Source organism: Aphelocoma coerulescens, chromosome 1A (assembly GCF_041296385.1).
Source record: "Aphelocoma coerulescens isolate FSJ_1873_10779 chromosome 1A, UR_Acoe_1.0, whole genome shotgun sequence".
NCBI lineage: Eukaryota > Metazoa > Chordata > Aves > Passeriformes > Corvidae > Aphelocoma > Aphelocoma coerulescens.
Genome location: NC_091014.1, coordinates 5,395,580 through 5,409,394, shown reverse-complemented (window position 1 = coordinate 5,409,394; position 13,815 = coordinate 5,395,580). Strand labels below are relative to the sequence as shown.

General features: G+C 39.0%; 1 long non-coding RNA gene across 1 annotated transcript; it reads left to right on the top strand.

The window, feature by feature from the left end:
- Positions 1 to 9,258: 9,258 nt before the first annotated feature.
- Positions 9,259 to 12,892, top strand: LOC138104528 (uncharacterized). The gene is made up of 3 exons (XR_011148099.1): positions 9,259 to 9,400; positions 10,823 to 10,881; positions 12,123 to 12,892. It is a non-coding gene; the product is annotated as an uncharacterized lncRNA (long non-coding RNA).
- The last annotated feature ends 923 nt before the right edge of the window (positions 12,893 to 13,815 follow it).

Here is a 13,815-nt window from a genome sequence, read left to right as displayed (position 1 = left end):
CCTCTTCCTGGACCTCTCTGGCAGCGGTGTCCCATGTCTTGGGCTTTGAAACACCATGGACCTACTGTTCCTGACATACTGAGGAATGCACTGACAGTTTTTGGAAGAGCTCTGACCACATGAAATCTAAATTATGTCCTCAGAACATTGCAGTTCAGATAAATATCCCCTTTATTTCCCTTTCTTGCATTAAGCAGTACCTCCTTAGGTCCATTTTCTGGTGGAATGGACATTCCCTAGATGGAACAGGAAATCATTCAAGATCCAGTTCACACAGGAGGTCAAAGTTTCCAGACAAAAGGTATTCTTCTGGCTTGATTAAGATGAATTTGGTCATGCAATACCCCCAGAAGGATCAGACAGCTGATCTTCAGGAAATACCTCTGCCAGCACTAACGGACTCGCTGTCTCCAGACAGCAGCAGCATTTCTCTTTCAGGGGAGATTCAACAGTCCAAACAAGAGGGCAAGGTTCATCAGAGCTTAACAGGACACTGTTAAGGATTGTAAATTTTAAAAATCTGGGCTAGACCAGTGTTATTTGTCCAGGACTGAATTGGCTGGGGAAGAGATGTGGTATCTGGAACACTCCATGTCTCGGCTTTGGAGAGGAGAAATGTAGTAAGGGACAGTGCAGAAGCCCTCGGCCTGCTGTGCAGAGGTGACTGGAGCAGTTTAATCACTAAAAAATATCATTTATAAGCACTGTGGGCCTGAGATGATTATTTGACATCACACTTCCAAGAAACCTTTAAGTCAGTGCCGATAAAAATAAAGTGATGGTACAAAGAGCACAAGAGAAGTGAAAAAATGAAAAAGAACAAATTAAGATCTGAATCATCTATCAGGGACCTGAGCAAGCAGGATGTTACACTTTACCCAAAACCAGATGACGGACAAGAAGGGGATTAGTTATTCTACCAAAAATGGGTATAATGAGGTCTGAAAGGTAGAAGTGGAAGCTAAACAAACATTGACTGGAACAAATGAGAGTAATTAAGTATTGGAACAACGCATTTTGCCACCAGCACTTTCAAATCTAGACTGATCTGTGCTGCAAAGTCAGGATCTAGTAAAGATTAAAGCAAGAATAACTTCAGAGAAGTCCCTTGGCCTTTAGCAGCTGATAGGTCAAACAAGATGACAAAATAAGCCCTTTTGGGTTTAAAAATTGCTGAGCTGATAATCTTACCAAGACATTAACTGTTCTAGACATTTGATGAGCAACACAGCCACCGTGAAACGGATTAAATGCCTTTTTATTTTTTTTAAGAAAGCATATAATTAACTTATGGAATGTGTTGCCATGGGATGTAAGGGGAGCAAGTATCTTGGATTCATGTTAAGTACTACACACCTATTTGTATAACCACCTAGTTAAATGGAGATCCAGACAAATTTCCCTGTATCAGAGCATTTGATTAGGTAAACCTAATTTGGTTCTCTTTTTAAGCATTAGTTGTTTTCCTCTTGATGGACAGAGAATATCTGGTTCCTATTGCTCTGCTGGGAGATGATAATTGCTAATTTTTGTTTCACCATGTTAGATGTTATTGCAATTTTCACAGCTCCATTTAGATGCTATTTCTTTGCTCCAAATGGTTTGGTCTCCAAGGAGGATGCCTCAGGCCAAAGGTACAGAGCAAAAATGTTTGAAGGAATCATTTCCTTAAAGATGTTTCTGTTCCATTATGCAGAACAAATGCTGACCTGGTACATGAAAAGTATCTAGATTCAAGGCAAGATCAAACCTGCAACTGCTAAAACTGTTCAGAAATATCATCATTTCAATTTTTTAAAAAAAATATTGCCAGCAATTAAACAGGCTTGCATGTTTACCTTTGCTCTGGGTCCTAATTGCTTTTTAGCTATTGGAGGACACCTTACTAAAGTAGTAGCTATTACAGCTCTTGGAGCCATCTGCTTTGAAAAGAATCACCATATAATATTAATTACAGGCTTCCTCCTGCCACCTCATAATCAAAGCCCTGGGAGAATCCATATTGTGAAGTGTGCATCTTATATTTAATAGGTATTTAATTTGAATATTAGTATGGTTGTGTTTCAGGGAAGGCCTTTGCTTAATACTTCTTAGTAACATCTTACACAACCCAATTTCAAAACCTCCCCCTCCTTTTTGGTGCTATTTGCCCTCAGTTATTTTCTATCAGACTCATTCATGGTCTGAACACCTATTTCACACTGCACCCCCCCACTAAAATTAAGATTAAATTTAAAAAATACATTTTAAAGGGCAGTTATCTACCTAAATAAAATTAATCTTTTTTTATTGGGAAAGGTATGAGCCTGACCCTTTTTTTTTTCATTGAAAAGTTATTTTTGTTAAGAATTGCTTAATTTTTAACAAGATACTTCCAAATGAAACATTTCTTCTTGAACTGCCGTTTCAGAGCAGTCAAATTAGGTTGTGGGGTTTTATTCGGGTTTGGGGGATTTTTTCCACATTTGGGGAAAACTGAGGTTTAAAAAGCAGAATTACCTGGAGGAGAGATGCTGTTTCCTAGAGCATAGAAAGATTTTCTATGATGGAAGAACAGAAAGTCATTATCTTGGAGTGAACAAATTCTTTTCTAGTGAGACTACACAGTAAATTTTTAAAGTATTTCTTAATAATTAGAAATTCCAATTTATTTTTTTTTTTTATTCTTACACACAGTATTGAACTCCTGATCTTGTGTTTCTCAGTGAAACTCTGCATGACAGCACTGAAAGATTGTCACTTTTATTTTGGGCACATATATCTGGGATGTATACAGGGGCAGTTTGACACAGAGTTTATATATCTACTTGCTTTGATTTCTCTCTCAGTGAATATCCTACAGGAAATCTTCCTCTTCAACCCACCTGGAGCAGTCTGAAATTTCATTTCAGATTGGGTGAAGTGTCATTCCAAGTGTCCCCCCATTTTCTGCTTCATCTGAAACAAAAACTTTACAGGGAAGGAAAGTGTCACCTTATTCTGGTCCTCTATTGCCTGTACACTAGTGCAGCTCTATCATCTTCATCACAGTGATTTTTAGTGTACATTTATCATAGAATCATAGAATGGTTTGGGTTGGACAAGACCTCAAAGCTCATCTAGTTCCAGCATCCCTATCATGGGCAGAGACACCTTCCATTAGACCAGGCATGAACACTTTTAGGGATGAGGCATCCACAGCTTCTCTGGGCAGCCTGTGCCAGTGTCAAGTGATGTTAATTAATTGTACAAGTAATGACTAAAATGTGCTGTGGTGTGAACTTCCACACATCAGCTGCACCCTGAGCACTGCCTGCAATACAAACAGAACAAATGTGGAGCAGCTAAACTCAGTTTAGGAGGAATGAGATTCCTTGTCTGTGTAGGAAGACACGGACATGTCAGAGGAGTGATACACACTGGATTTGTCTCTACTTTCTCTGTGAGCTTGGACTCTGAGTCTGAGCCAATGAAGCACTGGGTATGCCTGGATAAAACAGAATATTCGTGAGTTCATAACAAATTAAATATTTCAATAGACAAATAATAAAATCTGATAGTATTTTCTAAATCATCACTATGGGGGAAATCTAGTGATTCAAGCACTGATTTTTAAAAAATTAATGACAAGGATAAGAGACTCCCAAATCTTTTCTGTGGTCTAATTTCAGCTTGCCCTGAGAGCAGAAGCAATCTTGCTACTGGTATCAAAACCCTGCTGCAGCAGGAAGGTGCCTGATGCAGGCAAAGATGTGATTATCCATAGGAAGGAGAGATCCTATAGCTGTGGCCGTGCTGGGGCAGTGTGCTGACTCAACATAACATCCCCTGTGAATGTAACAGCTGCATGGTTTGCAGTTTTGGAAATCCAAGCATCTTTCTGGGTATTAGTCTGGAGGCTGTGGACAAGAAAGGAGCTGCAGAGCAGTGGATGAGGGATTAGCAAGTGCACAGACGTCAGGGCATTAAACAATATGTGAACTTCACAATTTAGGTCCTGCTCTGGTAAGCAGGGTTAGGAGTTTACCACAGCTTTTTTCCTCAGCCTATGGCTGTCCTGGAGTCAGTGTAGCAAATAAGAATTTGTTAGCTGACAGCAGGATCCTGTGATCAGAAATTTGTTTAGTAAATACCTCTGTGTCAGAGGCAGGTTACAAAAGAGCTCATAAGCTAAAAGCAGGCAGAGGTGGTGAGCACAGGCAGATGTGACTCAGGTTACTTGTTCGACTGGACTGAGTCCTGGGGAGAGGAAAACAGGTCTAATACTCTCTCTTTCCATACTCATTCCTCACCTTGAGTCAGTGCTTGATTAATTTAAGATGTAGGCAGGCCAGCTTTGCATATTTAGCTGAAGTTGTTTAAGGAGTTACTGCTTGCTAGAGGTTTTTGGTGCAGGCTTCTGTGACTGCTGCTGAAAGACAGAGTGAGTGCTCCTAAGTGCACTTCAGGGCAAAATAGTCGTGGTTTAAGCAAATCCATCTGGGAGCTTAAATTCCAGCTATTTCTGTGCTGATGCTGCTCTTACTGTCACAGAGAGAGGACCTGAGGCACAGAGGGCTCAGATTTGTCATCATGTCACTACTGTTTAGTACAGGAACGGGTCAAATCAACCAGTTTTACACTTTGCCATTGCTGAAGGTTGCCAGGTGTGGGGAGCTCTGACTCACAATTCAAGTGAAGTTTATCTGCATCCAATTAGACCAGCACACTCTACACGAGCTGGTCCCCCTCAGTTGCTTTCCAAGTGAACTCTGGAATAGCTGCTCTCTTTAGGGCCTTTATTTCTGTGTAAGATAAAACACATCACCCATGTTTCAACATCTGGTCAGTGATTATGAAGGCAATCCAGCCAGCCACATCCTAGCTGGATTGCAAGCATCTCCATGGATCCCTTCTCTCACTTTCTCCCCAGTGTGCTGCTGGGTAGTTTGCTGAGTGTGAGAAATTTGTAAATGTTGCCACATTTGCAGAAACATTGCCACATTTGCAGAAATGTGGCAACACAGAAGGGCAGATCCAAAACCTTCTGAAAGCTTTTCCTTCAACCAATTTATTGCAACCTGCATCTTCTCGCTGACTGAGCTGGATTAAGCCTCCATGATGGGAAGTCAGGAATGTAGATTTATTCAGACTTGTTGAAATGGTGGCACACGTCCCAGGGAAGACAAATAGCCTTTTGTGAGATAATTTGCTAACACTGTTCCACCCTAACATGCATCTGTCCTGTTATCGCATGACTAATATGGACATAACCCTGCACACTTTTATCTGACATGCATGAATATGTCATCCTGATTTGTGTCTCACTTGGTTGGGTGAAGAAGCCAATGGACTTGTGCCCAAGCAAAACTTGCTGAACTGAGATCAGAATCTGGTGTGTGTTTTTAATTCGCTGCTCGTGCCTGTTTGCAAGGAGTGGCTTCAGTTCATAGGAGCATTTGCAGAAAGGCTGTTTGTCATCTGGTTGTGTCTTTAACCATATGTAGAAGGATTCACAGAATAAAAGTATTTGTCATTCACTGTGAACATTGCAGTGATTTCTGTTAGTCATATTATTCTTTTGGTTAAAAGGGTGGTGGGCATCTGATCAGGAAGAAACTTGCCCTGTGAGTAATTCTACACAATGAGTAATGGATAGCTGATTAATCTTGGTTTTTTACAGCATTTTAATGAATGCTGTAAAATTCTGCAGCATTTAATGACTAACTTGATGTAAATAATAATCTGATGTTAAAAGCATTATTACTCATCCTGCAGATAGGGAAATTGAGGGACAGGGCAAGTCAGTGTTTCTGGATGAGGAGTCCTGGATCCCAGTTCAGCAAAACTTCTGCTAAGCTTAAGCAGAAGGTGAAGAGCCTGTACTGAGAGGTCATTCAGAAGATTTAATTCCACCTGTGCCTCCTCAGCAGGTTTTCTGTGTGAATTCATCTTCTTCCAGTGAACAGAAGGCAGCAATGTTGCCTTTACAAACCACCTGCTGAGTTTGTGAGAGCTTCAGGGACTGGAGTGATTCTTTCTTGGGCACTTAGAATCATAGAATATCCAGAGTTGGAAGGCAACCACCAGGATCATCAAAATCCAGCGGCTGGACTTGAATGCCTCTTACCACAAGCAGGACCTTCTCCTGACTCTTCCACCAATGCCATTGGTTAGGAAGAATGACTCAAAATAAATTTTGGGTTGGAGCATACATTTTTTATTTCCTTCAGAGTATCTGACTTTCAAAAAATCAGCCCCGTTGAAAGCTGAATGCTTTCTCTTTCCAGCTCAGACCTGAAAACTTTTGATTGTGAATTTTTTTTTAAATTTTCCTCCATAACAGCAGTACATATTATGGCCTCACTACAGTGAAATTCAGCCCCAAAAAGTATTATTTAAAATCCCAATTGATGGATAAACATTCTGCTCCAGCTACATCCTGGACACAATTTCCAAAAATGCCTCATTTATTCAAAGCAAAACAAACCAAGAGATCCAACTAATATTTAACAGTGTTTGTGTCTTACTGAGAGGTATTTGGGTTGTTTGGTGTTGCTTTGCTGTTTATCCACATGATGAGGACAGGCAGATTCATGCCAGTGTTGCAATACTACCCTTCAGAGGATGTTGATTTTCCTTTTACACCAGGATGACTCAACTCTTATAGGACAGTTTCTCTGCATTTACCTTTTTGGAGCTGGTGGCACAATTCTGTGCAGGAATTGGCTCTGTCCTTTGGCTTGTACAGCTGAAACTGTACAAACAAGTCTTGCTTTTCCCAATCAATAAATAAAAGCTATAAAACCATTAAAGTGCCACAAAATAAAGAGAGAAATACATTGTTAGACAGTACATCCTTGACAAAAGCAGTGAAGCAACTACTCAAAAGCAGTAATTTCTTCTGAGTATTTAAAAAAAGGTAAAGCCATAGGGTCTTTTTATGAAGTTTCATAGGGAATAAATCCAGATTAAACATGTGTTTTAGGAACTGCTCTCCTGCAGAGACCCACAAGTCTCTGCTTTTCCCAGGCAAAGCTGGAGTCAGCTTAAAAATCTTCCACTCTGCCATCTTCTTCCCCATCACAAAATGCTGTAATCAAAATAGAAGCTTTGAATACAATTATATGAAGTTGTAACTATGTCCACCAGAAAAAAAAAAAAATCAGTTGTATAGTACTGTAATATTTTCAATTGTTTTCAAAATAACTTTGAAATGCATTTGACACAATAATTGTTTTCAAGGAAAAAATATATATATATTTAACTGAAATTCAATTGTTTGATTGATCCAAGTCTTTTATCATTATTTCATTTCAGTTCCTGGAAAAATCTGAGAGAAAAACTGCTTTGTTGTGATTCAAAACAAGGACTAATTTTCGAATGCTGGAATTCCTCTGAGAGTGGAAACTGCAAGCACAGGACAGCTTTAATCCCAGCTTTCCACTTAAGGCCTCTGCAAGTGCAGTTGCAGTGGAAGCTGTAGAAACCATGTGGAGATTCAAAACAGAATCATTCTCATCCTCTTACACAGATTCCACTCCCATGGCAATCCCCGAATTTTCCAACCTCTTATTCCAAGGTTCTTTCAATTTTCTTTGCCGTGTGACTCCACACTCTGCAATTTTCACATGCTCTAAACATCTCCAGTGAGTGAGTAATCTCTACTTTTTAACAATGATACTGCAAATATTTAAATTATATTGGTAATAATATTAATATGGTGGCTTACAAAATACTTTTGGAAAGCCACAGCTGATTTTTAATTGTTGACTCCATAATGCATTTTCTTATCATTGTGGTTGTTTTCTTCCTATGAGAACACCTCTTAACATTAAAATCAATATTTTTAAACCCCCTTTTATATCTGCTTGTGTTCCAGTTGAAGGAAAGAGGAAATCAATGTTTGTCATTTTAATATCCAGTATATTTCAAGATCTAGTATAGCTCAGGTGGGTTTTCCCTGGAAGAGGAAGCTTGATGCTCACTCAGCAGTACAAACCCAAAGCAACCTTTCTGGTGGTCATATGACCTCATTTACCCTGAGATAAAAGTCAAGAGTAAGAATAAAATAAAATAAAATAATAAAATAAAATAATAAAATATAAAATAAAATAATACAATACAATACAATACAATACAATACAATACAATACAATAAAATAAAATAAAATAAAATAAAATAAAATAAAATAAAATCAGTGACATTATGAATTAAAGATGACCTAGCTCTGCTGAGTCTGCATTACTGCACAATTTGGCAGCAGTGACTGCTTTGCATGCTGATGAAATTTGTTAACTAGGCTGAGCCTGAGTAGAAGTGCTTATTTTTGGCATAACAAAATTCAGACAATGAGTCCTTCCAAACACCATTCACACTTCCAGCTATTCTGCACTACAAGGTCACATGAGAATTCTCACCATTCATGATAAATCATTCCAGGAAGACAGTAAGAGGTCTGGGATGGGGGAACAGACAAGAAAAATGCCAATTAATAGCTGTATTACTGTGAAATAAGTACTTTTAGTGGATAGCTTTAATGTAGTGAATAGATTCAAGTGCAGAGAAGGGGATTTAACGGAAATGTATGGATTAAGGTAGACCTGGAGAACAGATTTGTTCTATGTAGAGTAACTTCTGTTAGTTCATTTCTGGTATATTTTCATTTTAGCTCATTTTTGGCTCTTCCACATGTACATATATACACATGCACATACCTACACGTATATATATAAATATACATATACACACACATTTTATGGATATTTTTCCTTGATGTTCCTGGAAACCAACTGCAAAATGTTACTTGGAGAATGTTAAAGCACCTGGAACACAAATTTACAGTCTAACCCAGCTGAATTATTGTAAATAAACACATGATATAAATTAACACAGCTGATGATCATGGTCTGGTCATCAACTCTACTGCTGTGACCAAGAAACCACCCCAATATTCCAACTTATTGTGGGAGTAAGTTCACTTTCCTTATTTTCAGGTGTCAACATCCTACCTAATCTTCCTAAGATCCCTTGCTAGTCAAGAGATATGATTTATACAGTCTTTAGTATATGTTTATTTTATGATAAGGTGAACTTTGTCCTAAAAGTGGCTTTTTTCATCCACCAGTCACAAAGGAAATGTAGCTCAGACACAGATTATGGCTACTGATGGCTATGGAGAACACAGATATGTTCTCAGTAAGTATCTCAGAATCCCATCTGCTTCCCATTTAGCCACCACAGCTGAAGCCACCCCATGCCTAATTGTCCTCCAGGCTCCACAGTCGATGATTAGCTCTCTGAGACAGGAGCAAGAGAGGATCAGCTCTTTGGGTGCCTGGTAGCCCTATCTGGGAATTCAAATCCCTCTGACTTCAGGCTAAAGAGAAGAATAAACAGGCAGCTTGGTTGCCTCTGTGAAAGACAACATCTGGCAGACAGGTGAGGCAGAGGAGAGAGAGCGATGACAGAGGCAATGTCATCAGTCTTATCAAAATCCAAAAAGACTGTGAGTCATAACCCCATTTAGGAAGTAAAATTGCTCTTGATGGGATCTAGAGAAGCTTTTGAGTTGCCGCAAGCTACGCTGGGAAGCCACTATCATTCCCAGCCTGCTGAAGAATCAGACAGGTGGAAAATCATCTTGGACCACTTCTCTGAACAGGTGTCATGTTCTTGGCCCAGTGTGATGCAACCACTAAAGCTCAAGAAAATCAGCAATGAAAAGTGCTGAGTGCAGCTCTGGGTCATGTACTTGCACATGATCTGGAAAAGCAGGATGTGAACTGCAGCTCAGGGAAGAATGGGTGGAGGGCAATTGTACCTGTAGGTACATTGGTTATGATATTTTGCAAAAGGCACATGCCTCAGAGGTGCTGGCAGTGGTCATTCTGCTTTGATAAGAACTTAGGGGTGCAGTACACAGCGTACAGCCATGCACAACTTCAGCTCTGACAGCATTTCTTTGTGTGGGAAACTCCCCTGGTTTTGTGTTTTTAATGTAAAACAAAGGATGAATTAGTCTTGGGGAGGGTTCTTTTTTTTTTTACAGAATTTATGAAGCCCTCTGAAGAAAAGGTCTTTCCCTGCAGGCCTTTCTACATCTAACTGTGGAGTGAGTGGGAGTGAGTTATAGCCATGTGCTGTAGGAAGTAGATTAAAAGGTGTCAAGAGAAGAGGCAGCAACTTTTAGCTGCACTAAACCCGTAAATACGACACAGTAATCTGGGAAATTTGATCAAGGACTGCTGCACTCCTTATCCTCATCACACTTCTCAAAGTCTGCTCCTCTGTCTGTTGTCTCTCAGAACCATTTACCTGATTCATTCAGTCTGCTACTGTGACTGTAACCACCCTTATTTCATACCAAGACCATGGATGAATTCCATCAGGGTCTCACTGGACCCTCTTTTCCAAGACAAAAAATTAAATGGAAATTAAAATATGTCAAACTCTACCTAAACTTAGGTTTTAATCTATTTTTTGCATGTGCACATAATATACATGTACTGATATAAATGTGTATAGTATAATATGTGCATTACTATTATTATATATTGCATATCTCTTCCCAGAGAAGTTGTGGATGCCCAGTCCCTAGAACTGTTCAAAGCCAGGCTGGATGGGCCTTTGAGCAACCTGGTCTAGTGGAAGGAGTCCCTGTCCATGGCAGGGGGTTGGAATGATCATATATGATATTATATATAGATTACAAATTTTGGTATCTTAAAATGATAGGTGTTATAATAATGTATTTATATTACCTATTATCTACTGTACATATTGATAACATATATTATAGTATGTTGTAATAACATATTGTTTATAATTATATAAACAATATTGTTTGTTTATATTAATTAGGAAATCAATTGGCCAACTCACAAGCACAGGAGCACTTGAAAATCTTGATCTGTTAAAGGGTGAGTGAAACACAGACACGCACAAACAAATCCACGTGGACAGGTGGACACCTTACAGTGCATGATGGTGCCTAAACATTTACACACACAGACACATCCACATGTATTTTAGAAGCAAAATATTAATGATATTTACATATTTGCTCTCATCACTTTTGTTTGCCAGAAAGCCTTACTTTCCTCTGGAAAGCAAGATTGTCAATTTGGAGCTGGGGATGATTTTGGTGACAAAGCAGCAACAAAAGCTGTGGGATTTTAGCAAACATAAAAAAGTGTCATCTAATAGTTCATCAAACAGCTCTTGTCACACAGATAAACCTTTTATCTCTCTCTTCCAGATTCTAATCAAGGGTACAGTTTGCATGTTTCTTATATCACTGCAGCAACCAATTCAGCTGGGATTCCCTATGCCCTGGGAAATAAACTCATTTTGACCCAAATGAGCATTTCAGAGCCTTGTTTTATCTTTTCCCATTAACATGTTGGTTATTATTTGTTAGTCAAGGCAACAAGAGTACATTTTCTCACCAAAGGGATGTGTTGCAGAGCAGACTGTACCCGTTTTTTTGGAGAGTTCTGTATGCAGATGAAAACCAAAATACTTTATGATAAATGTGGTTGTAAGACAAGGTTTTCATTGTGGTTAAAAAACCACTTGAAATACACTGGAATCTTAGGCCTAAATAGTAAAACTCCAGCATTTTTATTATTTGACAATTCAGCTTATGGTTTTCAGAATGTTTTCTATTATCCAAATATAATATTGACAGTCTAAAATAAATTTTTAGGTTTCTTATTCTGTCATATTCTTATTTGCATGGTGAAACAAATTTCAGTTTGGCTGCTTACAATCGGTCTGTCCTGGGTTTGCACTCATAACTAATTACTCACTTTGAAGATAGAAACCAAGTGACAAATGTACCATAGTCTCAGGGCTTAACCTTTAAAATACAGAAATAAAACCTTTATGTCCTCTTTGTATTGTAAGTCTTATGGTTCTTGATAATGGGTTCGATAGTCTTGGGGTTTGCAATTTTTTACTTCAGTTTTCATTTAGCTGATTCCAGTTTCTAGCTAAGATGCTGGCAAGTAGTTTAATATCAGAATATTTTGGGTTATGTTTATACTCATAAACTGAGTAAGGCTTGGGTTCAAGGCTTGAGCTGATGATTTTCACACAGACAACTACGTCTACTTTGGGAAATTTCACTTGATAATTATTCCCCATTTATAATTTTCAGCATTTCTTATTTTCTCTGGAGTATCTGGATGTTCAGGCATATACTGTTATGCAAAAGAGGCAGAAATTGGTGGAAAAGGATGAGTGATTGGACATCACCTTCTGAGCGATGTCCCCAGAACAGGCATCGAGCACTCACCTGGTTGTCCTCACCTCTGCTTGTCCACAAGGGAGAAACAGGAACTTTTTGGCAAGTTTCTGATGTGATGTGTGATGTTTGTGATGTATTCTCACATTTACTTCCAGATGAGAGGATCCCTAATGACACATCTCCCTCCTCCAACACAGGAAGGTTAAGGCAGCCCAAGCTGGATGTGTCACGGAGCTCTTTACCTTTCCTCTCCACAAGAGGGGATTTCCCTTCTGTCTTCTCCAACTGATGGAAGAGGGTTTTTAGGAATTTTTTTCCTTAAGCACTGTTCTTATTAAAAATAGTTTACCACCTTAGACCATAGAAGAAATTCTCTTCTGATCAGGCCTCCTGCCTCAAGCAACTAAATAAATAGCATCCGTTTGATGTACCAAATGTGAAAGCTGCATGTTTACTTCTTCACTTTGAAAAAAATATATAATGCAGCTACGTTTTTCTTCCCCAAGGTTCATGTTGTTGTAAAATAAACATATGTTTGGGGGCGGGGGAAGAAATGTATACCTTATAAGTGCTTAAAATACTCCCAGTCACCCTGATTAACAAGCATAACAAAGGGTAATAAGGAAACAGAAGATATCAAAAGTCATTGGCTTTGGTTTTGTTTTATATTTTCTACTGTAAAATAGCTGGCATTGCCAAAGAAAGTAAAAATTGCTTTGAAAATCAGGCATCTGTTTTCAGAGCTTTTGAGACTGCAGGCATGAAATGTAGAAAATATATAAGAAAAGACCCCAGCAAAGAGTCCCATCCCCCCTTCTCAGAACATGAAAAGCTAAAAGAAAATCAAATCAAAATAAATATTGGAAACCATTTTATGAACCAAAGTTCCTCTTTAAAGCCAATAATTTACGTGGAATATACGTAGCCCTCAGTTTTCAAACCTGGGCCCATTCACAGCCCTTCACAAAGCCCTTCTCAAGGGAATCCCTGCTCAGCACCTCCTTCTAGAGCTGCACAAAATTTAAATCAGCTGTGATGTAATGATGTTTCTGTGCCACTGACCTATCTAAGCATCACGTAGTGGGGGATTGTGTGGAGTGATTAAGATTGCTCATCAAATGCGCTCTCCTTCTCTCCTACTCTGAGGAAGTAGAAATGAAGAATGAGGACTGAGCATCCCAGTACAGATTCTTATTATTTCCTATCTCATCTAGCATAACAAATCAGAAATTCCTATTTGGGACCCAGATGGATCTGCAGCTGGTGTGATTGACACAGCCCCATGGATATCACAGACAGTGGTCATCTGTTAAAAGGAAAATCAGCCACAGCCATGCTGCCCATTCAATTAATTTGGGCAGAGAGGGGTGGAATTACTCTGAGGGGTCTTTGAGGACCTGCTGCAAAATCCCACTGGAGTCCACAGGTCACCACCAACTTTGAAACAAGAGCCAAGGCAGTTTCACACTCCTGTGACCAGTTATTGGCATTTTTGTCACACATGCATTCATTCACTCTTTTCCTAAGTTGCTGCTTTATTACACACAGGCTTGAATTGTTGCATTCCTTACATGGGAATTAATTTTTTGCTTGATTTTCCACC